The 17,381-nt window shown below is 39.3% G+C and overlaps 1 long non-coding RNA gene across 1 annotated transcript; it reads right to left on the reverse strand.

Annotated features, from left to right (window-relative positions):
• Window positions 1–5,384: 5,384 nt before the first annotated feature.
• On the reverse strand, window positions 5,385–11,715 carry LOC121508263. The gene is made up of 6 exons (XR_005991793.1): window positions 11,590–11,715; window positions 11,362–11,444; window positions 11,133–11,230; window positions 8,571–8,931; window positions 5,994–6,052; window positions 5,385–5,902 (listed from the first exon to the last, which is right to left on the reverse strand). It is a non-coding gene; the product is annotated as an uncharacterized LOC121508263 (long non-coding RNA).
• Between the last annotated feature and the right edge of the window lie 5,666 nt (window positions 11,716–17,381).

A 17,381-nucleotide genomic window follows, 5' to 3' on the forward strand; every position in this document is an offset into this window, starting at 1 on the left:
CTAATAAAGTTAGCTAAATATGCTTGCCTAGTTTATCTGAGGTAATGTCGTCACTTTGTACTCTTTAGTAGAGGGCGGAGAAATAGTAATATTGTCTCGTTTGAGGTGAAGCAGTTAAAAGTTACATATTTTAATGTCCAAATTGCTCTAATAATCACGTTTCACATCTTGTATTCAATGCAAAGTCCCATTTAGATAGAAGGGACCGAAGTTGCGTCCATATTTCACGCAAAGAATCATGGGGACTAGGGATAAAGTGGATATATTACAATAGATTTTCCCACATCCTTCAGCCCTAGTTCGTTGCCAAGTTATTCAATTGCGAGTTTTTTAGATTGCCATTTAATATGGGATTTTAAAATCCGTCATCTTGTGTGTTTATAAAAAAGAGCAATAAATGATTGTGTTTTCTAACAACCATACTGGTAGATAAGACTAGGGCTGAAAAATTCTTTAAAAAAATAACCAAATTAAAACATCTATTTTGACTTGTACTGCAAATTTGACATTTTGTGTACTAAAGGGAAAGATCAAAACGGTCAAAATCTATATAAACAGTACAAACAGATGTCTGCAAATGACTCTAGAACAACTGAAACACAAATGCTTGCATGATTAGGGGTGGGTAAAAATACCGATTAATCGACGCATCGCAATATTTCCTCCCCCAATTCAATATCGATTCACCTCCTGGCCAGTGGGGGGGTCGCTGTGCGTGGGATTTGCATTGTATGGACGGAGGCCACACTCAACCAAACAACTAACCATAACCATGTTATATGAGGTTTATCACAATTTCCAAGAGGACAGAAATATTAATTAAGTTTACATGCACTTTACTTTTTCAGTGTTTATACAGAACTGCCATGTTTTTTACTTTTGTACTCCATATGCACAAATAAGTTATTGTGCAAATTTTTATTTTCAGATGTTTTTTTGCTAAAAAATGTGAGGTGACCTATCAAATATGTTCACATGGGCATGAAAATAATTATTCAAAAAATTGTCAACAGGTTATTTGTGTATTTCTACTTCTTACTGAATCGACATTGAAGCATTTAAATCAATATCAAATTTAACTGATAACGAATCGCAACCTAAAGAATCGAAATTGAATTTAATCGTGAGGTTCTTAATACCTAGGCCTATGCATGATGTTGTGTAAACATCATAAAACGGCGTTTTGACACATTCAGGTTGAATAAAAATTCCACCTTTCGCAATCTGATAACTGCAGTGGGCCCGACTGTGATTTCATCTAAATTTTGCCCTAAAATACACTAAAAATCTAGTAAAAAACAAAAAACAAAAAAATAAAACAAGACAGAACTAAGAGTTAATAAAAATAAAACTTGTTAGGCCCATTTTTGTTTGGATTTATCTTTAACAAAATTAGTAATTAAATCCTGTTTTGCCCCTACTTCAGGGATAATGTTCTTAACTGTTAAAGACAGGAGTCTATACTGTACAGGTGTGGGACCTTCTCCCAACAAGGAGCAGTCCTCAGACATTTGTTCAGGCAGACATAGAGATATATAGTAGTAGCAGAAATGAAGCACACTGGGCTAGCACTCCTTTATAATTCAGTGAGATGACACTGCTATGCAAGGCCAAGCAAACAAGACATGCTGCGTTTCACTGTGTGCACACTGAAAGTGATCCCATGTGGAGGAATTCACTCTTTCCTTACTCAAAGTGCATTATGTTTTAAAGGCAGCTGATATAAGAAACTGGGGCTAAATTTCTGAATACATGGAAGGCTGTGAGGTTCAGGCCAACCTTTCCTAGATCAAGAGCTTCCCCCCCATCAAGGAAGCTGGGGGCCATTTTAGTAGAAGGCCCTCCGGCCTCCTTGGCCCCCCTTGCCGAGGTAGCTGGGGGCCATTTTAGTAGAAGGCCCCCAGCTTCCTCGGCAGAAGCTGCTGGGGAGGTTGTGGATGTGGCACCCAGTATCGTCCAGTCCAGGCTGCAACAGGAGGACCGAGACCCCATTGTTGCTGCCTGTAGAGCCTCTGACCACATTCAGCAGAGAGGTCAGGGCTACACCTGTACGTCGAGCTGCTGAGGAGCGCTTCAACGATCACAGAAGGCAACTCAGGCCTGAGGTAAATATCAGCATCAATGTGGCTTCCAGATGCCAGGAAACAGCCAGAGATGGAATTAAACAGAAATGGAATGTGGTAAATGTGATGTCTGTAATGGAAAGCTGTCAGACCATCACACAACCTGAACAGTGCAGAGCACAGACCCTGAGGAGGTCTTCACCAGGACACAGGTACTGGCCTCAGATTCGTCAAGTCCAGACCTATCACATGATCACCCGTGGACTTGTCAGACAAAAAAAACACAAAGGCACTGTGGGTCTGCAGTTTCAACTAAACTTCCTCACTCAAATCCAGTAATGCTTACAAAACCTACAAGTCACACAATTTAATCTACACCAACACTGTCTTGCAAGGCCAGTAAAGCCTTTATCTAACCATCTTGCTGCTTTGAAAACGGCAGGTGCAGGTGGCATCTGGTCATCCCACAGGCTCAGAATCCCGAAACCTTATAAAGGTGTACCTAACAAACCCCTGAGCCAGCAGGACAACCAGACACTACCCACAGATGCTGCATGCAAAGGGCACAAGATGCTACTCTAACAACCTGCCATCTCTGCTAATACACAGCAGTAATCCTGAGTCTATGATCATTGCTAAAACCATGTCTATCAGAAGCACCCTATCACCTAACTGTGACATGACTGGACAGACATCATGCCCCAGTGGATCACATAATAAACTAGCAATCAAAAAGACATACAAGGAGCTGGGAACAGGCACATCCCACCTGTGAAAATGTGAGTTCCTGTGCAAGGTGAAAAGATCCATCTCTGGCAAAGATGTGATCAACCACAGCCTGGTAGTCTCATTGACATTCAAGAGTCAGAATCAGAGAATCATGCACACTAATCAGTCAGCCATCTGTCTGCAGGTTGTCCTGAGGAGTCTTGTCAAACCCAAATCCCCATGCCTGGTGTCCACAAGGCCTGCGAGGCTTAAGGGAGAGTCCTGCGTCTCAGCATACAGCAACCACAGAACCATGATGCACCGAGAGCTCAGGGGTTTGTGTAAAAGGTACACAATTATATGGTTTCGGGATTCTGAGCTGTCAGCACACCAAGGCGTTCTCTGCAGTCACAGTGCGCCCAGACTCAAGACTCTACACCTCAAGCCTCACTGGCCCTGTAAAGCACCATGCACAGGGACCATGGGCGTGACAAGACCCTCCAGGATAACCCACAGACAGACAGCTAACCATCAGTGCAGATGCTTCTCTCACCCCAACCCTGAATGTAAATGAAGACCAACCAGGAAGTAGATGATCACAAGTCTGTCTGAAACATGTCTTTCACTGTGCCACAGGAAGTCAGTCTTCCACAGGTGGACAGCTCTGCTTCAGCCTTCACCCGAGCGTCTAAAGCATACATCTAAACACCTGACTACACAACCACTAAGTTATCTGCTAATTTTTTCACTCAGGTGATCTACCAGCTTCAATGGCGAACTACCCTATAGTTGAATACTGTGTTAGCTATGGCCACTCTGACAGCACAGAAACCAACAACATATAAACCCTCAGGTTCATAGCCTGCAGGCTATCCATCGCCTCATGATACTGCAGCCAAAAACTTCACACAACCATCAACTCACCATCAGACAAACCAAGAGCAGAGGCATGTCATGCCAAGAAATGCCTCTCCTCCCAAAACCTTAGACTAGGAACGCTGTAGGCCAGTAAAGCCTTTATCTAACCATCTTGCTGCTTTGAAAACGGCAGGTGCAGGTGGCATCTGGTCATCCCACAGGCTCAGAATCCCGAAACCTTATAAAGGTGTACCTAACAAACCCCTGAGCCAGCAGGACAACCAGACACTACCCACAGATGCTGCATGCAAAGGGCACAAGATGCTACCCTAACAGTCAGGCACTTATGCGCCAACACTACACCCTGTGCTACTGCCCCTGGGAAAAGAGCCTATCACCTTACCTGTGACACGACTGAAACAGCTGACTACACCTGTACCACTGGATCAAACAAGATCCCAACAAACAAACATCCCACCTGTGAAAATGTGAGTTCCTGTGCACGGTGAAAAGATCCATCTCTGGCAAAGATGTGATCAACCACAGCCTGGTAGTCTCATTGACATTCAAGGGTCAGAATCAGAGAACCATGCACACTAATCAGCCAGCCATCTGTCTGCAGGTTGTCCTGAGGAGTCTTGTCAAACCCAAATCCCCATGCCTGGTGTCCACAAGGCCTGCGAGGCTTAAGGGAGAGTCCTGCGTCTCAGCATACAGCAACCACAGAACCATGATGCACCGAGAGCTCAGGGGTTTGTGTAAAAGGTACACAATTATATGGTTTCGGGATTCTGAGCTGTCAGCACACCAAGGCGTTCTCTGCAGTCACAGTGCGCCCAGACTCAAGACTCTACACCTCAAGCCTCACTGGCCCTGTAAAGCACCATGCACAGGGACCATGGGCGTGACAAGACCCTCCAGGATAACCCACAGACAGACAGCTAACCATCAGTGCAGATGCTTCTCTCACCCCAACCCTGAATGTAAATGAAGACCAACCAGGAAGCAGATGATCACAAGTCTGTCTGAAACATGTCTTTCACTGTGCACAGGAAGTCAGCCTTCCACAGGTGGACAGCTAAACACCTGACTACACAACCACTAAGTTAACCTTTCACTCAGGTGGGTTGTAAAGGTAGCTGGTAGATCACCTAACTGTGGCCACTCAATGACCAGCACAGAAACCAAACATCACATTATCCAACACCTTTGTGTCTTGTGGTTGTGACAGTGCCGTGGAGAACCATTCCACAGGTCAGGACATGACAAAAATAATGCCAGGAACTCTCCGCCCTGGCTCAGACCACCTCGGCGTCTACAGTTGCAGCTGCCCAGGCTGTGAAACAGACCGAGGACACAGAAGACAGGAAGCAGCTGATGGAGCCTCGGCTGTGTGCCGCCTCCTGTGATCGCCGCGGTCACACGGCAGCGCGAGGTACAGGCTTAGCCCTGGCCTCCAAGCTGAATATGGTCGAAGGCACAACAGGCAGCACTAATTTTTAGTCTCGGCTGTCCTGTGGCAGCCTGGACGGGCCCTGCTGATGGTGCCACATCTCCCAAGTTTCAACTTCAATCTCACCAGCAGCTTCTGCAATTGTTATAAAATTTCATTTACACAGTTTTATCTTTTTTATTATTAAATTAAATCTTTATTATTCTATCATTATTATTTTGATTAAAGTAATACATTTTTAAGGTTATTAGACAGAGGACTTAACTTCATGTACTCTGTATTAGTTATTAAAACTTGCCTTGTAAAGACTGAGAGCCTTTTGTGAACCAAAGAACATGTGGACTGGAAAATGTCTTGAGTTTTCTTATTTATGTGGCCTACAGGAGAGAATGTTTAAATGAAGCATTTTTCTGTCTTTGCTACCAACTTACTGGCCTCTAATATCTCACAGATGTTTTATTCCTGTGACATAACTTTAAATTTTAAGAGTTAAGCAAAAAAGCGTTAAAGGGCTGAACAAGCCTGCATGCCCAGTTTTTGCTGCCATTTTTAACGCTACTTGTCCTAAGTGCACACAGTTACTGCAACAGTCTGCTGGGAAACCAGAGTGGATGTCTGGCCTTTTTAAAAAGAGGGACCCATGCCCTCCTAGTCCAGGTAGTCATTCCATGATACTCATGCAGGAGGCAGCGTCCTTGTCTTGTTTTTTTTTTTTTTTTTTAGTGTAGTGTTATCGAAGAAGGACTACACATCCAGAGGACGCTTACTGATCTGAGCGTGTCATCATCATAAATCACCACTCCATCCTCTTCAAAAGAACCTAATAAGGGGAAAATAAATAAATTATTTTAGAGTAAAGAAAACATTTCAGTTTTATTACCAATATCTTGAAGTTCAATGTAACTACTAACCTGGTATTGCATCAAGGTTCTTCATCGTCACATGAAGTCCATCACACAACAGCAGAGTGCTAAAAAAAAGACAAAAGAGGATCAGAAAATCCCAAATACACCTGCAGATGTTGAGCATTTAATTTCATACATTTAAGTAAGTTTTAACAGTAGTTTGACAGTTTCCAACTTCACCTTCTTTGCTAAAAAAAGATAAACTGCACAGCTTATTGCAAGCAACTGATTTGGTTTTTTTGCAGGGACAACTTTTCACGTCTAGAGCTGCTGCTACAGGTTAAGGCTCTTCTCAATGCCATCCGTCTTACACCGACATTAATCAAGGTTTGTTAATGGTTTTATTTTCACACAATCATGAAAAAGAGACAACAGCGTGTTAAAGTCCTAGCTGTCAGCAGTAACGAGAGCCCATGCATGGCTAACTTGATTTGTACACAAGATGTTTAAACCTTCACAGAGGATGCAAACTGACCCTCATAGTCCAGTTTTCTCAGCAGGCTCAGTCTCACAGCTGAACCTCCACAGGGTTTACTATTCAGTCAGTATGGAGATACGACGCAGAACCAAACCGTTCTGATGTTCTGTGTTAACTCTAAATTAAGGTTAGACCAGCATGGATTTTTAGGGCCGATACAGATATGAAGGAATAAAAAATATGATTTTGTGATATTTGCCAACACCACTCACATGCATCAGAGGGTCAAAATATTAGGAACACCTCTTTCAACAAAGGGAACACTCTGTAAATGTTGACTCTGACAGAGTCGATTCCTTCTTTACTGAGATTACCAAGTCAAACGTACTGAAACAGAATTCATGGTAGAGCTGATGTTGGTGTGCACTGCATGGCGTAGATGTGTCTAATAAAGTGGTCGGTGTGTGGATTTATAAAGGATTCGTTTATCATTATCTGTGATACACAAGTAGATAAGGACATCATAAAAGTCACAGGTAGACCAGAAATGCACCGCTCTAAACGTGCATTCACATTTTCTGAACCATAAAGTCATGTCGATAAGTTTCCTGGTTGAAACCAGACTCAAAAATAGGCAGAAACTGTTGTCAGTTTTTTTTCCTCTCTTTTTTTTGGTGAGAAATAACAAGACAGACGAGTGATACTGATGTGGTACATGGGAGAAAAAAATATATAAATTTAAAAAATAAAAATGTATATTTGTTAATATATATTCATAATATTAGAATATAATAAAATTATATAATAAAAATGAATTATGCAAAAATGAAAAATTAAATATACAAGAAACACATTGTTAAGACAGCAATACAGACTACTGGAGGTCTAAAGTAAGGATTTTCCAGATGGAGAACTGGTGACATTAGAGTGTTATGATCAGTATGGGGAGTTATATGCAGAGAAAAAATAATAATTTTATTATCATCATTAACAATAAAATTAAAGACAGACCAAATATATACCTATATTAATAATAATAGATAGGATTAAGGATTTTAAAAATTGGACAAAATTAAACAAGGAAATACACCAAGTGCAAATACCTTACATAAAAAGATGAATAACCCAACCAACAAAATAATAATTTTAAAACCAGCAATTTTCTTGTTTTTTTTTTCCTTTTCATTTTGATCACAAAAACAGAAAACCTTTTAAGGAAGGAGTCCAATGTTTTTTTTCAATTCTGTTATTCTTCTTTTCTTCATTTAATAAAATACTTGAGAGAAAGGAAATCATGAGACCTGTTGGGAAAGGCTGTTTTTCCATCTTTGTGCCCAAAATGAAACAAGAAAACAGCCATTTTCATTTTTTTTCCATTTATGTAAAAAACAAACAAAAATCAGGAGAAACTCTTGTTACTCGAGTTTTTTGTTTGAGTCTGGTTTCAACCAGGAAATGACCATAAATTACACTGACCTAGCTGCCTGAGTGTAATATTACTGTGAGACGCTGTATCACTACAAACGTTTTCAGCTAGCCATTTTTAACCTGGGTTATCCTGACTTTAGACTACCAGCATAAACAGGTAGTTTGACCGACACAAGGCACGGCGTGATTCAGACAGGAGGGTTGAATTGAATCAGGAAACTCATGAGTTACTGTTCATTTAACAATTTATTTATAAAAAAAACTGTTCTTTAAAAAAGATGTGATGCTCAGCCGAGCTGCTCTGGGCTGTAGTTCACTCTGCTGTAAGGTAAATAAGGAAAGGAGTCAGCGCCCTCTACTGGATTATGAATAAAACACTGACAGAGCTTAACGGATTAATGAAATAGTTAAAGCCAAAGTTCAATCAGCAGGTTATATTTGGCTGCTCATGAAGACACTATCTGTACCTTTGTAGCAGGAGAAGAGCCGTGTGGTCTGATTTACCAATGTTTAAAAGAAAGTTTTACAATATCAGCTTTGCTAAGACGTTAACTTTAGGGGGGATGTAAGCAGCTGCATAGTTGCAGACATAACATGCTTACATTGGGAATAATTTACATTTAGTTTAAGAGAGTGGGGGCACATCAAGGATTACACTATTTATCAAGCAGACAACGTCACAGCTTAGTGCACTAACAGAGCACACATATAGTGTGAAAGTCAGTCCCAGCACTTACCATCACTGGTTCTGTGGTCCAGTGCCTGTATGTGGACGAGGAGGGGAATGTTTTCCATTCCTCGGCTTGAACAAAGGCCTCTCCGCCATCCTTGGTGTCTCTTCCTCTTCTGAGTTGAAGGACCCACTGGCATGAGAAGTTCAGGGCTCCGGTTCTGGACCTCCAGGAAAGCATTTAGGGATAATTCCCAAAACAATTCACTGCGATGAGGGAATGCAGCGCTGCAGGGAACTCTGGACAGCATGAATGCATGTCAAGGTCGCCTTGGAAGTCACTTCTTATCAAGGTTGTTGCTTTTCCTCCTTCGTGTGTTCAGAGGTTTAAAAGGGCAGTCTCCCTCTCCGTGTCAATGGTCTTAACTCTGCAAAACACAACAGAACGTATTCATTATTCTCTTACTATAACAGAGGAAAGGATTTCTGCACAAGGAACCTTTGTTTCCTCCTAGTATAAAGAAAAGGTACATTTTTTAAATTCAGATGCTCTTTTGTATGAATCTTCCCGAACACACAAAATAAAAAGAACAAAATCTACATAACTTTTTATGTAATAGATCAGTGATGCTCAACGTGTGGCTCTGGAGCCACATGTGGCTCTTTTATGTCTTAATCCTAAGTATTATTCACCCATAAAACCATAAAGAAAGGAAACTTTTTTTGGCACTTTTCACCCATTTCAGCTACCTTTTGCCAGTAAATACCCTTATTTCCTCTATTTTTGCCCATTTTTAACCACTTTTTGCCACTTTTATCCCATTTTTGCCTCTTTTGCCACTTTTCACCCATTTCAACAACCTTTTGCCAATAAATACTACTTGTTTCCTATTTTTCAGCCATTGTTGCCACTCTTGATCACTTTATGCTCATTTAAGTCACTTTTTACTCATTTTTTGTCATGTATTTTGCCACTTTTGGACCTTTGATGCCATATACTCATTTTTTGTCACTTCTCACCCATTTTTGCAACTTTATGACACCTTTCCCAATTTTCCTCCCCATTTTTTACCTTTTGTCACCTATTTTTGCCACCTTTCACTTATTGTTATCGCTACTTAAAGCTGTTTTTGCCACTTTTCACCGCTCAGATTGCGGCTCTTGCAAAGGTATTTTTCAACAATTTGGCTCTTTACTTGAGCAGGGTTGAGTAACACTGTAATAGACAGAAAACTGCCATTCATTCTATTCTTACCATGAAATTCAGATGGATCATCACTTCTCTTCAACAAGACAAAAGTGGTTCACTATGTCCTTGACATGCCACAGTGATGACCATCCTGCAGAAGCAACAAGAGGGTACAGTGCTGTTAACCAGAAGATCAGCAGTCTTCAACTTATACAGGAGTAATGTATGGGTCAGTCTGGGTTAGGGCTGGGCAATTAATCACAAATTAGATTAAATCACAATATGGCATGCTGCAATTTTCAAATCGCAGACAGTGCAATATGTCTTTAACCTGAAAAGTGTCAAAATACCAGTTTGTAGAAATCTTTTTATGCTTTATACCAGTGTTACTCAACCAAAGAGCCAAATAGTTAAAAATACCTTTCTAAGAGCCACAATCTAAGTGGTGAAAAGCAGCAAAAACAGATTAAAGTAGCAATAAAAAAGGTTAAAGGTGGCAAAAATGGTCAAAAAGCAACAAAAATGGGTGAAAAGAGGCAAAAATGGGGATGAAAAGTGGAGAAAGGGTCAGAAAGTAGCAAAAATGGGTGAGAAGTGACAAAAAATTAGTTATAGTTGGCATAAAATGAAAAAAATTGGCAAAACCATGGCAAAAAAATGAGTGGAAAGTGACTAAAATGGGAAAAACTAGGGAAAAAAGTGGTATTTAACAACAATAAGAAGCTTAGATGGGTGAAAATGCAGAGAGAAATGGGATAAAAGTGACAAAAAATGGGTAAAAAGTATCAAAGAAAGTGTCAAAATGGGCAAAAAAGTAGAGAAGTGGTATCAAATGGCAAAAGATAGCCCTAATAGGCAAAAATGGGATAAAAGTGGCTAAAATGGGCAAAAAAGTAGGAAAAAAGTGGTGTTCAATGGCAAAAGGTAGCTGAAATGGGTGAAAAATGAAAAAAATGGGTGAAAAAGTAGGAAAAAAGTTCCCTTTTTAAGGTTTTCTGGGGGGATAATATTTATAATTAAGACATAAATGAGCCACGTGTTGATTATCACTGCTTTATATGTTACTCAAACCTTCAAGTATGCTTTTGATTTTATCTTTTACAAAAATCTTACTTTTCCTGCTCATGCATTTATTTTTCTTCATCAAAATGAGAAAAATATGAGAAATGATCGTCCCCTTCAATAAAACAATTTAGATCAAATTTGCTCTGTGAGCCAAAATGGCAGTAAGATATTTTTTTTCTAAATGTAGCCCTAGTTTAACTTCTTTAATATTGTACTTGTTATAATACAGAATGACTTCTGGCTGATGTTTGTTGAACAACAGAAAAAACTGAGAAAACCTAAATAATCGCATTTTAAATTCCGATTGCAATATTGCAGGAAAAAATTGCAGTTAGATTATTCTTTAAAATGGTTCAGCCCTAGTCTGGGTCATACCACAACAGTAGAGAGATTCTGCTCCCTCTCTCAGCCCAGGTCTTTGTCCAACTGCAAGGCAATCATGCTCATCACAGCAACGTGGAGGTCCAAAGCTCCTAAAAGATAGAAATTTATTTATTTATTTGCATGCAAAAAAATCTGCCCCAACCATACAAAAATTGAAACCGTCTGTTTGTAAATAACTTTGTCTGTAATGGATACAAAATTGCTGTTTTCCAGTACGCACCACGTAATGCAGATAGGTCATCACTTCTCTGCAACATGACAGATCGTTCACTATGTCCTTGACATGCCATGGTGACGTCCATCCTGCAGAAGCAACAACAGGGTACAGTGCTGTTAACCAGAAAATCAACAGCCCTCCATTTAAATAAATAAATACAATATAAAGACTAGACTCCTGCATCAATACCATCTGCAAACAACAACAATCACTAAAATAAACAGTACTTACCTGAAGTTCAGGTACTTGGGGACATTTCTGCCCCCATTCATTTGTCACAGTGTTAGTGAGGCTGTGGCGAGTCCTGCTCCCTCTCTCAGTCCAGGTCCTTGTCTGACTGGCTGCAAGACACCCATGCTCGTCAGCAACATGCAGGAGGTCCAAAGGCCCTTAAATATAGAAATCTATTTATTTGCATGCTATAAATCTGCCCTAATCACAAAAATATATATTAAAAGTCTGCATAACTTTGTAGAAAATTGGTATTTATCCTGTTCTTACCTTGGAATGCAGATAGGTCTCTGCAACAGGACAGAAGTGGTTCACGATGACATGCCATGGTGATGTTCATCCTGCAGAAGCAAAAATAATGATTACCTTCAATAAAGACAGTCTTACAAAGAGTTTTAACTCAGGATGTTCCCTGGCTTCCATTACATCATTTGGCTAAACGCACATTTAAACTGCATTTAACCGTCTAGTCTAAAAAGTAGAAAACACTGAGAAAACAGGCAAACTCCTTACAGGGTCATTGTGTTAGCGGGTATGATGTGAGCCAGATATCGGCCCAGTCCTGATGTCCAGACTTTGAGGCGTGCTCCTGCTAAGCCAATGAGGGCTCAGGGCTTTCCCATTCCTGTTTCTACCGCTTCAAGCTCTTGCAGCCTCACTCACTCAATCACTTTCATCCAGGTGCAGTCAGTTAGCCAACGAGGGCTCAGGATTTAGGGAGGAGTTTGAGATCCAGCCATACTCTGTAGAGCACTGATCATCAAATCAGGCCCCCCAAAGCTTCCTGTCTGGCCCCCAGAAGATCGTAAAATTAAGAAAAGCAGGAAAAGAAGATGTTTTAAGAATATCTTTTGGCTTTAAACGTCTGCAGCTGTTAAATTCACCCCAAAAGCAATGAATATTCAAATAGTTTTAGAGTGACTTCACATTTGATCTGGTTTTACAGAAATTCACTTGTCAGCCATTATTAGTAAATATTTTAAAAATGTGTTAAAACTGGCAAAAATGACCAGACAAAGTGATGAAAAGGGGTTAGAGAGTGGCAAAAATGGGCGATGAGATCCAAATGAGTTGTGGAGTGGAACAAAGGGACAAAAACCTGCAAAAATAAGTGGGGAGAAGAGGTAACAATGTGGAAAAACATTAGTGTTAAAGGAAATGGGGGGGAAAGTGGCAAAAAATTGTGACAGAAGTAATAAAAACTGGCGAAAACAGACAAAAAGGTGCAAAAAAGGAAAAAGGAGGGATAAGACAGGCACGAAAAGTGGTTTAAAGGAGTTAAAGAACAGCATTAAGTTGGGTTAAAGAGGCAAAAATGGTCAAAAAGTATCAAAAATGGGTTATAAGTGGCAAAATGGTGCAAAAGTAACCAATGGTAAAGTAGTGAAACCACAGGAAAGTGGGTTTAAGAGTGATTAAATAGCAAAAGTGGGTTAAATTTGGCACAAAATGTTGCAGAAATGGCAGAATGAAGCAGTGAAGTAGTGAAATGTGTTGAACATGAGTTCATATTGGTGCTAAATCATAATTGTTGAGGGCCCATTCTCTGGGATTTTCAGGAGCTCAGCCAATTCTGTGGGCATTTCTGTCTCTTTGTGGTCTGCAGCATTACATACTGGGATACATCTCACCGTTAATGCCTAAAAATGTCCTGTGTATCGAAAAAATACAAATACTAATAAGATAATGTTAATCAGAACAAAATATTGATTTAATTTTATCATTTGGAAGTCTGGCCCCCAGAGACTGTCAAGAATAAAGCTGGCCCTTGTGCAAATGTACTTGATGACCCCTGCTGTAAAGCATGGCTAAAATTAGCAGCTAGCTCTGCCAGCCTTCCTCTTTGCAGATTAATATCGTGCTTTGAAACTGCGGTAACTTGTTGAATTGCAATGCTCACCAACTTTGCTGGGTGGCAATGTTGGGAAAAATCGATTTCTCTGGTCCTGAATCTGCAGTTCTGATACTGCTGCCTGCCAGCCTGCAGATAGGGTCTATGGAAGGCAGCGGCCATTCACAGAAGCTACCGCGCCCTCTAGTGGTGGGAGGTTCACTGCAGTTTAAAATATTAGCCAGAAATATCAAGCCTGTGTTCTTAAACAATGTTAGCTAGTTTGTTCAACCGACTGTTTCACCGCTCATCTCTAGTTTTCATGTTCAAGACCTTCAGTAATGTAACAAAGGAACATTGTGCAAAAACTTCAACAGCAGCAGCCTGTAAAGGTTAAATCAGCTTCTACTGTCAGCTCGTCATTCTGAGAGACTGAACCGTTTTCAGAGCTCAAACCCAGCCCGATATGAAAGGTCAGGTTTTTAACGGATTAACTCAGTGTTACTCAACGCTGCTCAACCAAAGAGCCACACTGTTGAAAAATACCTTCGCAAGAGCCACAATCTAAGTGGTGAAAAGTGGCAAAAACAGCTTGAAGTTGCAATAAAAATAAGTAAAAGGTGGCAAAAATTGTCCAAAAGTGGCAAAGAAGTGACCAGAAAAATGAGAAAAAAGGGACTAAAATGGACATAAAGCAGTCAAGAGTGGCAAAATAGGTCAAAGACATAGGAAACAAGTGGTATTTGATGGCAAAAGGTAGCTTAAATGGGGAAAAAGTGGTGAAAACATATTGAAGAGAGGCAAAATTAGGATAAAGGTGTCAAAAAGTGGCAAGAAATGGGCAAAAAAGTGGTATTTAATGGCAAAAGGTGGATTAAATGGGCAAAAATGGTGAAAACATGGTGAAAAGGGGCAAAAATGGGCAAAAAAAGTGGTATTTATTGGCAAAAGTAACTTACATTGGTGAAAAGGGGCAAAATGGTACAAATGGGACAATTAAGTTTGGCAATTAAAGCCTTCTGTATAAGTCTAAGAAAGAAAATAATGATTGTGATTAATTTCTGAGACCAAACTTTCCCTTTTCTAAAGGTTTTCTGGGGCAATAACATTTCAAATGAAGGCGTAAAAGAGCCACATGTTGAGTATCACTGGATTAACGGATTAATCTTTGAATTAGTTCAGGGCATTCTGCCCATGAAGCACCGGACGTACAGGTAAAACGGGGAGACAGAATAAGGAAAAGCCTGTGGCTAAAATCCAAGGGCCAGACTTGAACCAGGCCTTCTTGCTTGAAAGCAGGCTGACTTCAGACCCAGGCCCCGGCTTACCTAGGGGGCTATCAGGGATGCCAGCGAAGAGGTTTCAGTATTAATGGATGACTAAGCGAGCACGTGCATGCTTTATTCCTACACTAGCAGTTAAATGAGAACACGCCGACAGCATAGCGAGCTAGCACAAGCTAACCGCCAGGATTTAGCACCCACCTGTCCAACAGAAAACAGCCCAACTCTGGGTCACTCTCCAGCCAAAGGCTCCCAAAATCCATGCTGCTCTTCATCAGCGGCTCCTCGTGTGCCAACAAGTCGGAGAAAGACAGCTTAGTTGCGGTTCTTGTTTGTGAACGAGTTCTTAGCTGCTCGTTAGGCGCTCTCACACAGGTGGGTCCGCCATGGCTGCCACATACAGACTGCCCTGTGCTGGCAACGGTTTAAATACACACCGCCCCCTACCGTTCACCACGTGAAGCACAGCCGGACTGGCTGTGACGTCACTCCGCTGCCTCAGGTCACTTCTGAGAGCTTTCATTTTGGGGCATGTATCAATAAAATGATTAAATAAATAAAATAATAAATACATAAATAAAGATTTTTTTAAAGAGAGCTTTCATTTTGGGGCATGTATCAATAAAATGATTAAATAAATAAAATAATAAATACATAAATAAAGATTTTTTTAAAGAGAGCTTTCATTTTGGGGTATGTATCAATAAAATAAATAAATAAAATAATAAATACATAAATAAAGATTTTTTTAAAGAGAGCTTTCATTTTGGGGCATGTATCAATAAAATAAATAAATAAAATAATAAATACATAAATAAAGATTTTTTTAAAGAGAGCTTTCATTTTGGGGCATGTATCAATAAAATGATTAAATAAATAAAATAATAAATACATAAATAAAGATTTTTTTAAAGAGAGCTTTCATTTTGGGGCATGTATCAATAAAATGATTAAATAAATAAAATAATAAATACATAAATAAAGATTTTTTTAAAGAGAGCATTCATTTTGGGGTATGTATCAATAAAATAAATAAATAAAATAATAAATAAATACATCAATTTTTTTTTTAAGAGAGCTTTTATTTTGGGGCATGTATAATTAAAAATAAATAAATAAATAAATAAAATATTTTTTTTTTTTTTTTTTTTTTTAAAGAGAGCTTATGTATCTTATGTATCATGTATCAATAAAATAAGATAAAATGAAATAAATAAATAGATAAATAAATAAATAAATATTTTTCAACAAAAGAGAGCTTTTTTTGGGCTGTGATGAGGAAATGTATAAGCGACAGATGGAATGAGATACAAATGATAAGATTGTTCTCTAACTTCATTTATGAGTCAAAAAATGCACAAATATTTTGGAAATTAACGTGTATTTCTGCCATTACCTTTAAAGTTTTAAAATTAGACTTTTCATTCAAAATCGTGAGTGCTAAACAAAAGAGCATTTTATAAAAATCAAAGATTTTAAAAATGTAAACAAAAATTCAAATTGATGATGGAAATTTATTGAAAAATTAAGTAGTTGAATGTTCTTTTCATTTTTGTGTCAGAAAACGCACACATGTTCTGAAAAGCAGAGCCATTGGATGAAGAGAAAGGACTCTGCCTGGGCCTTCAAGTGAGCTGATGGCATCTAGGGAGTGAACCCAACACCCAAGAAGGACGGCGCCCACTTGACAACCCAAAGGATGCCATCACTCATTTGACCATCCCACAGAGTCTCATTGGTGCCTCAAGTATTCAACGAGGGATAGCAACATCTAGTCCTACACAACAGACCTTCAAAATAGCAAAACCGTATGAGTTATGAAAGCTATTTAGCAGTACTTTTTCTGTAAAACAAAATATAAGTATTTTTCTTTTTCAATTCAATTGTGTTACGAAATTTGCATGTTGCACTGAATTTTGATTTTATTTATTTGTGACAAAAACATCCATTATTGGAACATTAAAAAGCAACTTTGTTACTGTGTTCTAATTTTCAATATAGACCTTTCATTGAATTTTGATCACCATAAACTTCCATACTGTGCTGCATCTGTGTGGCCTAAACAGTTTTTATGTTGTATACCCTTTAATATTCTTGTCACCATAGAGTAAATTAAGAGTATAACCTCTTTTCCTGCCCCCCCAATATCTACGTAACTGTAAAATGTAACATCTTAGGCCGCCTATATTAATGCACAAATCATTATATTATTAATGTTTTTAATTTGTGTATTGATTTATTTAAAATTGCATAATCACGCGTTCACGCGTCCCGGAAATCCCATGTTCCCTCGTATACTTGAATGCTTGTGAGGCGGTCTTGCCTCTGGCAATATGGCGGACGCGTTGCCGTATGACGGCAGCGGGCAAACACAGCCAAAGAGGTGTCTACGTACGCTGAAGTATGCATATTGAGAAACAGCTTGGGTCTAAAACAAAAAACATATATTGTATATATAATGTATTATTCATTACATATACAATACGTTATATATTCAGAATATATAACGTATCTAAAACATAGACATATAGTGCTAAAATAAAAGGGAGCTACAGGATTGCCCTGCGCATGCTTAGTACTCTTTTCGCTATTAGCTGATATGAGCTTCGGGGATAGAGGCGGGACTTCCGGCTTCTTTTTGTCTCTGATTGGCTGCTTCTTTCCAAACCGGGAATATT

Source organism: Cheilinus undulatus, linkage group 1, assembly GCF_018320785.1.
Source record: "Cheilinus undulatus linkage group 1, ASM1832078v1, whole genome shotgun sequence".
Lineage (NCBI taxonomy): Eukaryota > Metazoa > Chordata > Actinopteri > Labriformes > Labridae > Cheilinus > Cheilinus undulatus.